Source organism: Phyllostomus discolor, chromosome 2 (assembly GCF_004126475.2).
Source record: "Phyllostomus discolor isolate MPI-MPIP mPhyDis1 chromosome 2, mPhyDis1.pri.v3, whole genome shotgun sequence".
In the NCBI taxonomy this organism is placed as follows: domain Eukaryota; kingdom Metazoa; phylum Chordata; class Mammalia; order Chiroptera; family Phyllostomidae; genus Phyllostomus; species Phyllostomus discolor.
In genome coordinates, this window is record NC_040904.2 from 49,705,805 (window position 1) to 49,723,463 (window position 17,659).

At 38.8% G+C, this 17,659-nt stretch overlaps 1 pseudogene; it reads left to right on the top strand.

Moving 5' to 3' along the window:
- Positions 1-2,651: 2,651 nt before the first annotated feature.
- On the top strand, positions 2,652-4,377 carry LOC114490573 (annotated as a pseudogene).
- Positions 4,378-17,659: the final 13,282 nt, after the last annotated feature.

The following is a 17,659-nucleotide window of genomic DNA, read 5'->3' on the forward strand; positions in this document are numbered from 1 at the left end:
CTGGTCCTTAACTTTCCTAACTCTACCTCTAACCTGGTAAGCTAACTTTCTCTGGTGGTACCATAGCTCAAAGGAGAGCCAACTGTCTTGTTCTGGACAGGACATTTCTCCTGGTGTAAGATTACAGAATTGCAAAGGATTACATTGCTTCCAGTCCTGGTATCTCTGTCTCTTTTTCTTTGTCCCTTTCTTTTTGACTACCCCTCGTCCCCCACCATTCTATTATACTGGACCAAGAGGCAAAAAGACTCTTGAAAACCAGATGGATGAGGTAAATGAAGCTGGATAGCCACATTCCTGGTCTGGAGTTTGAGAATTAAAATAGAGCTTTTATTCTGGGTTTACCTCTGAAGAGATTGGAAGTGATTGTTTATTCTCAAAAACAGCCACTGTGAGAGGAAAGGTGAGCAGGTAACTACTTTCTCTGGAGTCATCCAGGTTTTGTCTTAGCTCTGAACTGCCATGGGTATATATTAATCATCAAGTCATTTCTTCTCTGTATCTCAGACTTCTGATCCCCCAAAACGGATGCAGTTGAACTAGAAAAATTCTGTAGGATGTTATAATTCTATGCTTTGATTCACTGAGTGATATTTAAATAGCCCTTGCCCCTCCTCACATACACACACCAGCACCCAGGGTCTAGTGACATAGAAAAATCATTTAATAGGTACAATTCTTCTATTGAAGGAATCACAAACAATGCTCTTATCTGTTTAGATGTGGTTCCTGTAGCATGCATTTCTCACTTGTTGAGCTAATAGCTAACTTCTGTTCTCCCGTATCTGTTTTCTTACTGTCTCGGGCTGATAGCCCCAGACAGTAAGAAGTTTACAAAAAGTCTGTCCATAGTTGAACTCCGATGCCTTCAGCTTCTCTAAATCCATTTTATTCTCAACTTCCAAGGTCAATATTTTGTGAATTAGCTAGAGAAAAAATGTAACCTTTTGTCTTAACTTCTTTTTTTGCCCTTATCTTTTACCCATACAAACCCCAAGCAATCTTCCTATGGTGATATATGCTCATATATCTCATCATGCTAAATAAATAAGAGTTAATGGAGCTTGGTTTTGTAATTGCATAGTGCATAAACAGCAAAATCTCTGGAGTTAAGATATCTTAGTTGTAATTCAAACTATAATTCTTTTATTATGAGACCTTGAGTAAAGCACTAATTGTGCCGTAGGTTCCCCACCAATACAATTTAAGAATTGCTATGTGCTTTTCTTACATTCTTGTAGTTGGTGTAATAATAACAAAGCAAAACTTTCCTGTGTCTCTCAAGGTACAATTCATGATTCCTTCCAAGTAATCTATAGTTTAGAAAATGTAATCCTTCCTAAGTGCATAAGGCATTAGTGGAACTGCACAAAGCAAACATAAATCTCAGAGATCTCTCCTCCCACTCATCATGAGTCAATTGCTTGCCAACTGTTGTTGATCCTACTTCCAAAAAGTCTCAAAATCCTTCTCTACTTTTTTTCTTGAAAATCATAAGAATTTAACCTACATAAACAATAAGCATTCTATTTTCTGAACATGCCACGCACTTTTATGCCCTATATGCCTTTGCTAATGTTACTTCTGCTTGGAATGCCCACTCTTCTCCCCCTCTACCTGAGAGCTCTTTCAATGCTTCACACTCAGCTCAAGTGTTTTCAAGCCTATGCAACTTTCCCGGGCAGAGTTGGATGCTCCTTCCTATGTACTTGTATTTCTCATACTTCTGTTATTTTAATTACACATTTCTAGAAATCTCTTATACCTGATATTCTGTAAGCTTCCATGGAGAGATAACTATATATTGAATCTCTAATTTGAGCACTTAACACTATGGCTAGCATATAACAGATTTTTCATTAACATTTCCTTAAATAAATTAATTATCATGACCACTGTTATTATGAACAAAGCAACCGAGCCGTGCTTCTTTCTTCCTTGCATCCCCCATCCAGTATAGATGCAATATTTTGTGAAGCACCACTTTAACCTCTCGCTGAACACTATATAAAATGAGTGCCAGTATTGAAACCTGGGGCTCCCAACACCACATCCAGAGCCACTAAATTTAGCCCTTGGCATTGCTCAAGGACAGATGATCCATGACTATGTAGGGGTGAAAGGAGCCCCAGCTGTGCCATGTCTGGCCTGGCCACCACCCTCACATTAAGAACCTCCATCCCTGCTCCACTGTCTCTGCAATAACAGCTGATGCTGGAATCAGCATCATGCTCATGGGCAGATGTTCTGTCTGTGAGCTTGCTATTAAATAGACTCAGAATGGCAGGACCCAGCGGTGATAAACATTCTCTACCTATAGTGTACCATAGAGTATTTCTGGCTAACAAATTTCAAGCAGAACAAAAAATATGTCTGTTTACTGTTTGAAAATCCAGATGATGTTGGAAAAATAAAATAAATACTGTGTTGATTCAGGGTCAGTTGGCAATTAAGAGATCAGTTCTTTCAGGTCTCAGAGCTTGGTGTGGGCTCTTCTGCCGCCTCCTGTCCTGTGCACCCATGACCGCCCAGCCCTGCTTCTCTCCCGAGCCCTGGCCTCTCTCCTCTATCCCTCTCAGAACCTTCCTGCCACCTTGTTCAGGTCTTGCTACTCTGATCTCTGGAACATGACCCAGCCTGTGAGCAGCAGCAGAGAAAAAAATTACATATTTTCTTACCTTTATTAACTTTGAGGTGAGCAATTTTAGTTTGAACCATGGGGGAAATCATGCACATCCAGGCCAGCCAGTGTGGCAACCAGATCGGTTCCAAGTTCTCGGAGGTGATCAGTGATGAACATGACACCCCCCCCCCCACGGCACCTACCACAGGGACAGCGACCTACAGCTGGATCACATCTCCATGTATTTATTACAACAAAGCCTCATGCTATCTTTGGGAATCTAGAACCTGGGACCATGGTCTCTGTTCACTAAGGTCCTTTTGGCCAGATTTTCAGGCCAAACAATTTTGGTTTTCGTCACTCTGGGGCAGGCAACAACTGGGCCAAGAGGCACTATAGAGAGGGGGCTGAGCTGGTTGACTCGGTACTGGATGTGTTACATAAGGAGGCTGAGAGCTGTGACTGCCTACAGGGTTTCCAGCTGACCCATGTGCTGGGCAGAGGCACAGCTCGGCACAGATCCATTCATCAGCAAGATCGGTGGAGAGTATTCTGTTGCATCACAGACAACTTCAGTGTGGTACCTTCCCCCCAAGTGTCTGACACTGTGATGGAGTCCTACAACGTCACCCTCTCCTCCCATCAGTTGGTAGAGAATACTAACAAGACCTACTGCACTGATAAAGAGGCCCTTCACAACATCTGCTTCCACACCCTCAAGCTGACCACATCAGCCTGTGGGGACCCGAATCAGCTTGTCTCCACTGCCATGAGCACTGTCACCACCTGCTTCCACTTCCCTGGCCAATTCAATGCTGATCTCTGCAAGCTGGCAGTCAGGATGGTACCCTTCCCATGCCTCCACTTCTTCATGCTTGGTTTTGTCCCTTCTACCCAGCCATGGAAGCCAGCAGTCTCTAGCCCTCACTGTACCTGAACTCACCCAGTAGGTATTTGATGTCAAGAATGTGATGGCTGCCTATGATCCCTGCCATGGCCAAAGCTCTCTGTAGCTGCTGTCTTCCAAGGACAGATGTCCATGAAAGAGATGGAGAAGCAGATCTCAATGTGCAAAACAAGAATAGCAGCTGCTTTGTGGAATGGATTCCCAATGATGTCAAGACAGCTGTCTGCAATATCCCATCTAGTGGCCTGAAAATGACAGTCACCATCATTGGCAACAGCGTGGCCATCCAGGAGCTGTTCAAGTGCACCTCAAGGCAGTTTACTGCCACGTTCCACCAGAAGGCTTTCCTGTGCTGGTACACGGGTGAGGGCATGGATGAGATGTGGTTCACCAAGGCTGAGAGCAAGATGAAAGGGTCTTCTCAGAGTAGCAGGATGCCACCGCAGAAGAGAAGAAGGATTTTGGCAAAGAGGCTGAAGAGGAGGCCTAAGGCCAGTTTGGTCATTCAGGCTTCTCAATTCCCTCTGCCTTCTTCCTCAACTGCCTCTTTTCTTTCCCTCAGAATTTGCATCTTATGACTCGCCTTTTTACTTTTAGGGGTGTTCTAGAACAGTGCCTGACACATAATAGGCACTTGATAAATATTTCTTGTTTGTTGAATGTCTCCTCTCTGTTTCTACTCTGGGAAATCTTTATTTCTGCCATTGTGGGTAACCTTGTATTTCCTTCTGGTGCTCATTTCTCCCATGTGTCTGTTAATATTCCCTCTCTGTTTTCAAGATAATTCCCCAAGATAATGAATCTCATCCAGATCCCATTTAGAACTGTGCTAAAAATGCCATCTTAAGCCCATGTGGTAGCCTAAGGGAAAGGGAACCACACTAACTCCAGCAATGTTAAGTCCCAACATGGGGTTTCCCATTCGAGAGAAGTTTTGAACAGTGGGATTCCATCTGTTCAAGTCCTAGTTTGCAGGGATTTTCCCCTGCTCCTCTCTCAGCTCTGGAGGAAGTATTAACAGTATTACCTCAATTTTCAGTCTCTCTCCAAGCTCTGTCTTGAGCGGTTTCCTTTGCAGGGGTCTGCCCACTCTGCCAAGTGGGATCCTTCCCTCTTCTACTTCATCTCCCTTTCACATTGAAATACTTCCTGCTCTGGATGGAGAAAGAAGTAAAGGGGGAATAAAGTGACCAGGCTGGGTCCCTAAACCTTCAGAACTTCCCCATCTCCACCTTTTCTTATGCAAAAAGGAGTATCAGTCCTCTATGTCTATGAAAAGGTACATACTACAACATGAATGCTGGAGTCATTCCCTAGAGAAGAGGGGACAGGAGACCCTCTGTCTTTTGGCAACATCTCATCTGTTCTTTTACTATTGCCTCTTTTCCCATACCATGGACTTTGTCTTAACCTACATGTAACATTTCAGTTTTGTGTTGAACTTGGTATTTTCTTAATATTGAAAAAATGAGTTGCCTCAAGTGTTAAAAATAAATGGATATTTTAAAAAGAAAGAGAGAAAAAGAGATCAGTTTATTCAAATGTCCTGCATAATATATTTTTCCTCTTTGGGCCAATAAAACTCTTACAACACCATGTGTCTTATAGCCCTCTTCTCCATTCTATCACCACTGCTGTGGCTCAGGACTCATTACCTTTCATAGCAGCTTTGGAGTTTTCCTCAATGAGTCCATTCTCCCCTCTCCAAACTTGCGTGTACACCATCACCAAATCAATCTTTCTCAGAGACTCTGTGGTATCTCAATTTCTACAAGGTAAAATTTATTTTGGTTTGTTTTAACCTAAATGTGGGGTGCTCTATTTTCTGGTCTGACCCTAATTTTAGCAAATTACTTTTTTCTGCTCCTGTGTATGCGCTGAGCATTCCAGTTCAACTAAAAGACTTACTGTTTCTCGAATACTCTTCCATTGGTGTGACTCTGTTCAAGGTATTATTGTCTGGGAAAACTTTTATTTATCTCACACATCCACTCTTAATATTTAGTTAAAATGCCATTTTTCTGATAATATCAGCAGGAAATATTTCCTTTCCTATTAAATTTCTCATAACATTTCTCCCATTCTTTCATTCATTTGCTCATTCAACAATATTAACTGATCATCTACTCTGTGCCCAGCACTATTATAAAAACTCAAAACACATCAGTAAGCCAAGAAGACTGCATCTCTTTCTTTCCTCAAGCTTACATTTCAGTGGCAGGAGACATAAAGTACATTAAATAAGTAAGTAAGATACAGAGCATGTTATATGGTGATACATTCTACATGTTTAGCTAAAGAAGATACATGGGATAAGGAGAGTTGAGAGGGGACTTACGATTTTAAACAGTGTTCATAGAAAGCCCCAAGGAGAAGATGGCTTTTGAGTGAAGACCTCAACAAGATGCTTGAAGAGTGAACAAACTTAATAGCAAAGTATAAAGGCTCTAATACAGGGAGCATGTGGATGAAAAGGAAATGAAGTCAGAGGCACTGGAGTGAGGTGGCAATAATGTATGTCCTTGTAGACTATTGTGAGGACCTTTCTGTTTATTCCAAGTGAAATAGGAAATATATCATCCATAGTCCCAGAAGGAAATAGGTAACATACATATACTGAGAAATTTAGGTATAGTTTAATAACCTTTCTATTTACAAATGTGTACACAGTGTTCAAGAAGCCTAAAATTAATATAGTACCCACTATAAGTAACAAGAGCATTACTACGCTAGACCTGAAGTGGCAAGGGGAAGGCGTGTTTATAACAAACCAGGGGTATCTGTATGGGGTTGGCCGCTAGACAACAGGTATGGATTTTAGTAAAGAAACACCCAATACTTGTTGACCACATAAAAGCAGGAGGAACACCTAAACCTCATTCTCCTGCCCACCAATCTCTGACTAATGATGTTATTGCTAAGTCCAACCAGAATTCAGAGATCAAGGAATCTGGTAGATGCAATCCAGAAAGTTCAGCCATTAGGGCATAAAATAGGGTGGTAAAGACAGAGAGGATCTAGGGAGCACACAGAAGATATCCAGATCTAATATCTATTGGAGGGTTCTGAACAGAGAAGTGACATGATATTACTTATATTTTAGGACACTTTGCCTGTTTCATGAAGAATAAACTATAGGGAAACAAAATGCAAATGAGAGGCTACTGCAGTAAACTGAGAGACAATGGGGATGTGAATCAGAATGTAAGCAAAAGAGTGGGAAGAATGGTTGCACACTATGCATTTTTAAAGTTGAGCTAACAAGATTTTCTGACATATTAGATGAGGGATATAAAAGTATGGAAAGAGCTAAGGATGAATTCACAGTTTCACCCCAAGCACCTGAAGAAATGGGTAGCAGTTCTGATGAAGGGGGAAGAATATAGATTCAGAATATAGATTCAGAATATAGACTGTTTTTTTTAACTTAGCATACTTGTGTGCTTTTCATCACCCATAATTAGCTGGATATGGACAGATAGGTAGAGAGGAAAACAATGAAAGATGCAGAACAGAAGAAGAAAATTGCTGGATGATCTTGTGTGAATTGAATCCAGTGCACAGGTGGAAGGGTTTCCTTAAATAGCACTGACTTCAGACCAACAGGTGAAGATGGTAGGTGAGTAAAAGAGCAGTGCTAAGAATTTGAAGACTATGTTTTCTGGTTCTCTTCTATAGCTTTCTAAAGGAAAAAGTAATCAAGACAAAAATTAGTCTAGAGTGAGAATTGGGAAAGAGGTATTGGGTGTTGGATATTTGAAACAAGGGGGCCAGAGATGAAATAATCATTTAGAAAGAAAGTAAATGGTCCTGGGAAAAACTAGTATTATTTCTGGGGAGAAATAAGAGTCTGCCTGAGGATGGTGGTCATGAAATTGTGATGAGATCAATCAGTGTGGTTGCATGTTTTTCTCTGCCACATGGGGCTCCTTGTATGCAGGAGATAAGTAGGTGGACTGTGGTGGATACTGGCCAGCAGTATCCATCATTGCAGATGCTCATCGAAACACAAGAAAAACATACACATGGACAACCAAGTCCTGTGGAGAAATAGGGACGAAACAGCCACTCTCTCTAGTGGAGAGCACCCCGTTTTCCCGCTCGAGCAGGCTTTTATTAAGACTGCACATACAATTTGTGGATTACAGTCTGGCAGGGAAGATAAAACAAGCAGGTAGTTTTCAAAGGGGCTGGCAGATCTCCCTCTGGGATTCTGGGCTGAGATTTGGGGGTTTTATCACTTAAAAAGGCTACAGGATCTAAAAGGCTAGTCTCATTTCCTGCCCATGCCTTCATATTCTAATTCAAGAGCCTCCTCCAGCAAGCATATCTCACAGGATCTCGCATATTCTATGTCCCACACCTGGTTACCCCAGGGGTCCACCGACTGTGGTCTGGACTACACCATCCCTGTTATTTCTGCAGGCCTGAGTCAGGCAGAGGAGACAAAGGCAGCTCAGAGACTTGGATTTCTCACAGCTAAGAACAAGGACTCAGGCTTTGACAAAGCCAAGGGGGCAGAGGTCAATGTTGATCACTCCTTCATTTCCACAGCCCCCCAAGTCCTTCCCTGAGGCCTCCATGTGATCATGCCTGTCTTAGGAGATTCCCCCCTTGGGAAATCTTACCCATCATTGGCTAACTGATCAAGCATTGGGGACCGGCACAGAACAGGCAGCGTTCAAGCCAGGGAAATAAATGTTGTCTCCTTAGTGGCTCCTGGTTCAGAGGCCTCTTACTCAGCCTTAGCCATGGGTGGTTACAGCTTCCTGAGGCCTGGCAGGGCGGACCTCAACAGTGGACAGATGGGTTTAACTAGGATGGGGATTAAGAATGCCTTCAAAGATATGATTGTGTTGATTGTGGAATGTAGGCCGCATCAGGAGTGAAGAGATGATGTCAGGATTAATAGGTTGGAGGTCTTGGTAGGGTAAAAAGATTGTTGAATAAGGGTATTCGATGAAGTGGGCTAGAAAGATAGAAGAGGGCAGAGAGTGAGTACTTAACACTGAGATGAAGAAATTAAACTTGTTCAGTCTCATAACATTAAAAATAAGATAATGGCAGTGGGGGAGATTGAAGATAAAACAAATAGAAGGGGGGCATCAAGAAATCAAGTGGTTAAAGTATTGGAAATATACTTTATGTGAATTTTTTTTACTTTAGTCATTAAGAGGTAAGGCAATACTTTTGAGGGAGTAACAGTGAGCCAGGTGTCAAAATCACGAAATGAGAGGGAGAGATCTGGGGTTGGTATATGATTGCATTTAGGAGGCAATATGGGTGGTGTACATGAAATGTACAGCTGGAGGATTTTATAAAGGAGGGAAGGGCAATGGTCCAGAAGTGGCAACAAAGAGGAAGGAGAGTACTTATTTTACTCCCAGGCTGGTTTTATAAGGGATATTGGAATAAAACAGATACTACTTGAGAAGGATAGAGAAGAAACAGTACCTTCAGGAGAAAATCAGCTTTCACTGGAGTAAGAAGAGAAGGTAACCTGTAGAGAAGTGAGAAAGAACATCAGAAATTCTGTATACTGAGCTTGAGGTCCAGAAGGCTTGGTGAAAGTAGTATAGTATTTGGAGAAGCAAAGGAAATGAGGTCAGAAATGGGCAGAAATAGAACCATGTATGGATTACAATGCAGAACATGAAGGTGTCCTGAGATCCTTCGGTTCAAGTGTCACCTATGATGAAATTAGTCTGATGGATCCTGGAAGAAAAGTGGTTGGTAGATTGGATCCAGGTTGGGAGGCATATATAAAGAGACCTATGAGGAGGAAAATTTAACTCTGTTGGGGTGACCAGAGAGTTGTAGGTATTTTATGGTCATAACTTGTGCAAACAAGGACACAGCATAATGGGATTTGTCTCAATATTCTCTAGGGAGAAAAAGGTGGTGAGGCTATGTGTCCAGATTTAGAGAGGTTCAGAAGGCTTGCCAGGAGCACAAACAATTCTGGGTCTCTCCCTTGATCTATACTGATAGAGGTATGAGGGGTAAGAACCAAGCTCTTTATTTCCTTCCCTGCACATAACAATCCATTTATATGTTTAAAAGTACTTTATTAGCAGTTCCTTGGCAGCATGATCTTTGTTGTTGCCTAGTTCTTTATACTCTCCAAGGTCTCACACATAGTAGGCACCTTATAAGCCATTTTGAAGAAATGATCAAGCCATCTTCAGTTACTCTTGAACATTACTTTTTCTATTCTACAAATTTGTGCAGTACAATTTTTTAAATCCTGGATTCTTGGAATGTCTAGTATCTCTAGTGCCCTGCCCCTGCCAGAAGTGGTGTTGCATGGAGGAGGTTGTTAAGAGATTTAGCCACAAAACCTACTCCAATTTTTTTCAACTGTTATACTCTTTAACCTTCCCTATGCCTATCTGCACCTTTTCTTCAAATGCCCACTACTCTTCCTCCTCCTCCTACTTGTTCACCTTATAAACATTTGTTCACTACTTGAGGCTCAATGCAAATACCACATGCTTGACAAATGCATAACAAAACTACTTCTTCTTTTCCTTCTTCAACAAAGTTGCCATTCCTGTTTTTTTAACAGGAATAACATTCTGTTTTTGTAAGGAATCTAGCTCTTTTCTTGTCTCAATCCTTGTTTTATGTATAGAATTAGATCCAGAAAAGGGAATGTGATATAATCCCACACAATCAATAATTTTTCTCTGCTCTCATTAATTTGCTTATAAAATGCTTTTGGTGCACATCAGTCTGACTGCTATTAGGATTTCCAGAAAAGAAAATGATGTTTTGATGGGGTTAATGAGAGAATAGGAGGGGTTTTTGTTTGTTTGTTTTTTACTTTCTGGGAAGGGATCTCCTGAATGAAGCCACCACAGGGGGATGAGGAGGAAGGAGCCAAGAATTGGAGAGAGAATGACTCCTGAAGACCTAGTTTGAATCCCTGGATTGAACAATATCTAAAACATTTTCTATCACTGGACTTTTCAACCATGTGAACCAATATATTTCTTTTTTATTTTGTCTTTAAGATAGTTGGAGTTGGTATCTTCTATTTATAAATAAAACAACCAACCCTGGCTGGTGTGGCTCAGTATATTGAGTGCCAGCCTGTGAACCAAGGGGTCACCAGTTTGATTCCCAGTCAGGGCACATGCCTGGGTTGCAGGCCAGGTCCCCAGTTGGGGATGCATGAGAGGCAACCACACACTGGTGTTCCTCTCCCTCTCTTTCCCCGTCCCTTCCCCTCTCTCTAAAAATAAATAAATAAAATCTTTAAAAAAATAAAGTTCAGCATAGCTTTAAAAACAAGGTTTAACATAAATAAATAAATAAAATAACCATAACTAATGCAATCATTTTACATAATGGAGAATCAGAAGTCTTGTGTCTAGTAATCAAAGCCCAGGCTCCTGAGAATTATCGAGCCTTCTAGGACCCATAACAGGAACAGTGGATCTCTTAGACAGTGGGGAGAAAAGATCTTGTCTAGGACTGTTCTGCTCAGCTGTTACCTTTTATTTAGGCTTCCCATATGATGAATAGCAGCAGTCAGGCCATCAATGCAGAGATAATTAGCTAAAGATATTTAAGGGGAAATTTTTCTTCCTTGTGAAAGCTATCCAAAGTCTACAATTAAAGATTCATTCACGTACAATAGTTCCCATATTCAATACAAGTCACAGTCTGAAGACAAAACCTGCCCTTGAGAGAAACAAAGAAAAGTTTTAAATCAAAATATTTCAAAGAAAGTTTGCTTTTTATTACATTTTATCAAGCTGCTTACCCTCAGAAAGAGATTTCAACATATTTATTCAGAAATTTTACATTTTAATTCAGAACTATAAGTTAATTAATCAGTTATTATTAACTCAGCAACAACCAGGAGCAGAACAGAGAAAAGTTACACACAAAAAGCAAAGATAAAATTTAAATTTTAAAAATATTAATTACTTTCCAATTTTAAAAAGTAAATTAAAGACATGCCTTGTCAGTTGTTTTTGTGAAATATATTACTTTTTAAAAAAATTTCTATTGAATTTGTTGGAGTGACATTGGTTAATAAAATTATATAGATTTCAAGTGTACTATTCTATAATACATCATCTGTTTATCATATTGTGTCCACCACCCCACATCACGTGTCAAGCATCTTTCAAGCATAAAAACCCCTTTATCCTTTTCTACCTCTCCCCATCACACCTTTTTTCTTGTACTCATAATGCTCTTGTCTGTGTCTATGAGGGATTTTTTTCACTTAACCCCTTCACCATTTTCACCCAGCCCCCATCCCCTCTCCTCTCTGACAACTCCCAGTCTGTTCTCTATATCTATGAGTCTTTTTCTATTTTGCTTATTTTGTTCATTATTTTCCACTTATAAGTGAAATCATATGGTATTTGTCTTTCTCTGACTGGCGTTTTTACTTAGCATAATAGTCTTCAGGTCCATCCATGTTTTCGCAAAAGGCGAGCTTCCTTTTTTACGGCAGAGTAGTATTCTATTGTATAAATGTACCACAGATTTTTCATCCACTCATCTACTGATAGGCACATGGCTACTTGCATCACATTATCTTTCAGAGGTAAAATAGAGAAAACAAAAATAGCACAAAATTTTCCTTGAAGAATAACAGAATTATAATCAGTTGCATGTCCATACTACACAAAACTGTTTTGTTACACACACCTTCATTGGGAAAATCCTAGACTAGATATTTGTTTTCAAATTCATTCAGGGAATTACATCAATTAACTACTAGAGAGCAACCATCTCTTGAAGCATGTTTCTGATGGTTTAGAATGATAAAACTGTATTAAGAAAAAGCCATACCTGCGTACTTCATACAGAATTCTGTTTTTATTTAGGATATTAAAAACATTTTCTTCCAACAACAGAGTTCATTTCTATCTCTCTGACTTTGGAATTTGCTCTAAAGGGTTTTGTTAGGAAGCAGCAGGGGACTGACTAGAGAGAGAGGGAGATGAAAGGTACTAAGGTCTACCTGTTCTCATTTACATATACCATGCCATTCAGCCATTCTAGGGACAACAAGAAGCTCATATAATTACTCCCACTTCAAAAATCTGGCCCTGGCTGGTGTGGCTTAGTGGATTGAGAGCTGACCAGCAAACCAGAGGGTCGCAGGTTCAATTCCCAGTCAGGGCACATGACTGGGTTTGCGGGCCATGTCCAGGGTAGGGGGCGCGCTCGACCACACATTGATGTTTCTTTCCCTCTCTTTCTCCCTCCCTTCCCCTTGCTCTAAAAATAAATAAATAAAATATTTTTTAAAAAATCTGATAACCAAGAATCAGAAATAAAATTAACTTGCTCAAGATTAAACAGCTCTCAAGTGGAGGTGGCAGAACTATTCTGAAACCAGAGAAATCTGGCTCCAAAGACTAAGTTTTCTTCAGACCAGGCTGCCTCCTAACATTTCAAATCAACATGACTCTCAAATGATTGATTCTATTTTTGGCACCAATGATATAGTATAATAATAAAACATAAAAATAATAAAATCAAGAATGGCTTGATGATTAATAAGCTTTATTATTTTGTCATTACAAATCACATAGTATAATGACACTACATTAATGGTTTTGTGAATCAAAATATGAGTTTCTGTTATGTTATGACAATAGCAACAGCTGTACATCATATTTATATAACATCCTATAGTTTCAAAATATTTCCACATATTCTCTCTCTGTGTAATTCTGTTATTGTAACAATCTGTGAAGTAGGCTGAACCAATTTTATTCTATTTGAAAGTTGAAGAAATTGAGGAACAGAGCATTTGCTCAAGTCAAATGAACAAAGATCCTCTATGAAAACACAGGCTATACATTCATTGACATATTCACTCTTCTGAAAATAAATTTGCATATCTGTTATGTGGAACCAATTCATTTCTTAAGTGATATCCAATCTATTTTTCATTTCATCATTCTGAGACTTATTTTACAGAGTATATTACATATGTTAATAACAGTGGCTACCAGGCCTAACATCTCTTCAAGTCCTAGCCAACTGCCTTTGCAGACAGAAGCTGATTTAGTTTTTTCTTTGAGTAAGCTCCTTAATGTAGACTGGCCCAAGGGCAGAAAATCCATAAACTGGCTGCTAACATATGCGATCTAACATAAGATACTGTATACAAGGGCCATGGCTATTGAATAGGCAGACGATCCAAAACAGGTAGAGACTGAGGGAATAAAAGACTGAGCTAAATGGCAGACTTAATAGAGCACAAGCTCTTGATCTTACTCCGAATACATAGTAGTACTAACTAAATATTTTAAATACATTAAAAACAGTCAGATAAGCTATAAAGCAAGAAACGGAAACATCCAAGTACTGGAAGTGAAAAACAATTGCAGGTCCATAACAATGAGCAAGATCTGAAGCCATGTTGCTTGGGAGAATAAGGATATACGCATCCGTGGCTTTCATTTTTAGTGCTACATGCAAAAAGTTGTCAAGACTTCAGTCCTCAAATATAGTGCTGACTGTAGCTGGGCTCTTAGTATAAACCAGAGCCAAATAAGTGCTGCTCTGTGGACATACATTATAGATCCCAAAATCTCTGCCCACTGAGTAATGGTTCCTAAGGCAATAGGCATGAACCAAGTCATCAATAAGAGATTGAGAGCTCAGTCCTATACCGGTGTGCAGACCAAATTTATACCACCTGAACTATTTAGAAGAACCCCAAGTGGAAAAACTGACATAAAAATTGGAACCAGCTTACGCACAGGGCCTAGGCAGACAGGACTATAAAACTGCCAGGTAGAGGGACTTCTAGTACATAGGATGTGCCCAAGCCTCCCTAGGAATTTGCCCACTAAAGATGTTTTTACAGACATGAAAATATAAAGGCAGACAACATACTTATAAAAGGGAAATACATATATACACACACACAATCACAGGAAAGAAAAAAATGAACTTTAAAATCAGTGTGTTTATGTGTTTAAAGTGCTCAAAGTGATCAAAAAAATAAAACCTATAAAAAGGAAAAGAACAGAAGTTTATAATACAAAAATAAGTAGTTTTGTCTGTCAGTGAACCTGTTATCAGGAAAAAAATGAGGCTAGCTCACTTTTGAAGTCTGTTATTAAAAGCTAAGGGAAAAATATAAAATGTTATATGAAATTATATATCCAGCTACACCGTAGTTTAAATGTGTGGCAGAAACAGAGACATTTTTTAAAAAACAAGGCTGAGTGAAAGTATTTACCATGAAATTTATGAAATTTATAAATAGAAAATATACTTCAGCCCTGAAAATATAAACACAGAAGGAATAGTATGCAAGAAGTAAATATGAGCAAATAGTTAAATAAATGTTTTAATAAATAAACATAAATACTAAATGCAAATTTTAAAATAGCAGTTATTTTGTGTATAGAAATATGATATGGAATTAAAATAATAAATAATAACATGCAAGATCAGAGAGGAGATAACAACCACTATAAATGGTTGTTATAGTGGACACTTCTTATTTAAGAACAAGATAGAAATATTAAGTTTAATGTTTTAGAAAAATTAAACTTAATATTTTAAGTATGTTAAAATATAATACAAGTCACTAAAAGAATATAAGTATGTAACTTTTAAAGTAGTAGATTGATACAGATGGAAATATCAATAGTACAAATAAAACAACAATTCTAGGTATCTAACAAAAGACAGTAAAGGGAAGGAGCAGAAAGAAAAGCATAGTAAGCAGATAACACTAAGATAATTAAAATAAGTTCAAATATATTAGTAATTGATAAAATATAATCTCTTCAAAAATTTTAAAACACAACAAATATATATAAATTTTGTATATACACACAGAAAATGTCTGTGTTATGGAGATACATATTTACACATAGTAGGTCCCCCTTACCTGCCTAAAATATTAAATGGATATTTTCAGAAACAACAAATTATTTTTCTATTTTATTTTAATCATTGTTCAAGTACAGTTTTCTGTACTTTATGGTCATCGCAGCCCACCCACCCATCCCTCCCCACCTCCCTCCCATTTCCATCCCCCTCTAGTTTTTGTCCATGTGTCCTTTATATTTGTTCCTGTAAACCCTTCCCCTTTTCCCCTGAAATTCCTTTCCCTCTCCCCTCTGGTCACTGTCAGCCTGTTCTCTATTTCAGTGTCTTAGGTTATATATTGCTTGTTTGTTTGTTTTGTTGTTTAGATTCCTGTTAAAGGTGAGATACTTAAATTTTAAATTGCATGCCGTTCTGAGCAGCAGGTGGATGAAACCCCATGTGGCCCACTCTGTCCAACATTGCGTGAAGCATTCATTCCTTTTCCAGCACCTCTGTACTGCATATGCTTCCCATTGTTAGGTTAACTGCAGCCGTATTGCAGTGCTTGTATTCAAGTAACACCTATTTTACTTAATAATGGTTCCCAAAACACAACAGTAATGATGTTGGCCACTTACGCATGCCAAAGATGGAATGTACAGTGCTTTCTTTAAGTGAAAAGGTGAAATTTCTTAAATTAAAAAAAAATACGTTGAGGCTGCTAAGATATAAGGTAAAAATGAAACTTCTATTTGAAATTCTGAAGAAAAACAATATAACAATGATATTTTCAGTGAGGAAGACCACATTTACATAACATTTACAGTCTAATATATTGTTATAATAGTTCTATTTTATTATTGATAGTAATTGCTACAGTTATTGTTATCAATCTTTCTTCGACTAATCTTTCTTTGAGGTTTGTAAAGCACAAACGTCACCTTCAGCTAGTACATTGATTGGTCAAGTTGATAAATGGGGAAAAAATAATTACAATACAGAGTAACAGATACAAGAATAGGAGAAGAGAAGCAGATGTATGAGAAAGAGAATTAATTCCACCTGCTCATGGTGAGCGAGGTTTACTCAGAGAGCCCAGGATATCAGAGTGGTAATTTGAAGAATAAATAAGGGCTTAATGAAGTGTATCTATTTCACTCAAAATGCCGGTTTAGTTACAATTAAAATATTCAATAGAAAGATTCCAAAATGTCATCATTGAGATCATAAAATCTATATTTCCCGCCGTGGATCTACATGGCCTGAGGCTCCTAGAGAATGCTCAGGGTTTCCCCAGTATCAGCTTAGTGCAGTAAGTGACTCAGGCCGTCGGGTTCCTCAGTATCTGTTGATGAGAATTGATTTTTTCGTTTTTATTTCCTTTTATTTTTACCTTTTACTTTAATGTTTTTTAACTTATTATTGTTCAGTTACAGTTGTCCCACCTTTTTCTCCCTTATTCGCCCCAACCACAGCACCCCACTCCCACACTCAATTTCTCCTTGTTTGCCATGCTCGTGAGTCCTCCCTTCCCGTTCCTTTGCTTGCCCCTCCCCTTTTTTGCCCCTTTTTGCCCCTCCCCCTCCCCTCTGGTCAGTGTCCGTTTATTCTTTATTTCCAAGTCTCTCGTTCCGTTTTGCTTATTTGTTTGTTTTGTTGATTAGGTTCCACTTACAGGTGGGATCATGTGGTATTTGTTTTTCACTGCCTGGCTTATGTCACTAAACTAGTGCTCTTTTATAATTCATTTGCAGGATTATGTTAATTTTATTGATTTAATTTAGCAGTTCTCTGCTTATTTTTCAATGTTTGAATGCAAGGCCTTTGATTTTAAATACTAGGAATGTTCCCAAAATTGGCCTAACCAATAAAGGAATGCACTGGTTCACTTGTGACTGCACATGTAGAGCAGAATGGAGTGAAATATGACTAATGGTTCCATTGTGTAAGCCAGGGTGTAGGTGCATAGATTTCTATCTCTTAACTTTGCTGTTCTAAGTCTTGTCTTCAACCTAAGACTGCAATCCTTATTCATTAATATTACAGCTATGCAAGTTCCCAGCGTTTCCTCCAATTATATTTGACATCCAGAGGAAATAAGGGCTCTGTATCTTTCTTATCAGTGCATAAATTTGAGAATTTGAGATGATTATGTCTTCCTGATTTTTTCTCATTATAGTATGTATCTCTTTATGTTTAGTAATGCTTTATATTTTAAAGCCTATTTTATCTGATATTAATATAGCCACATCAGCTTTCTTATGTTTAGTATTAAATAATGTATTTTTATTTTTACTCTATTATTTTCTACCTATGTT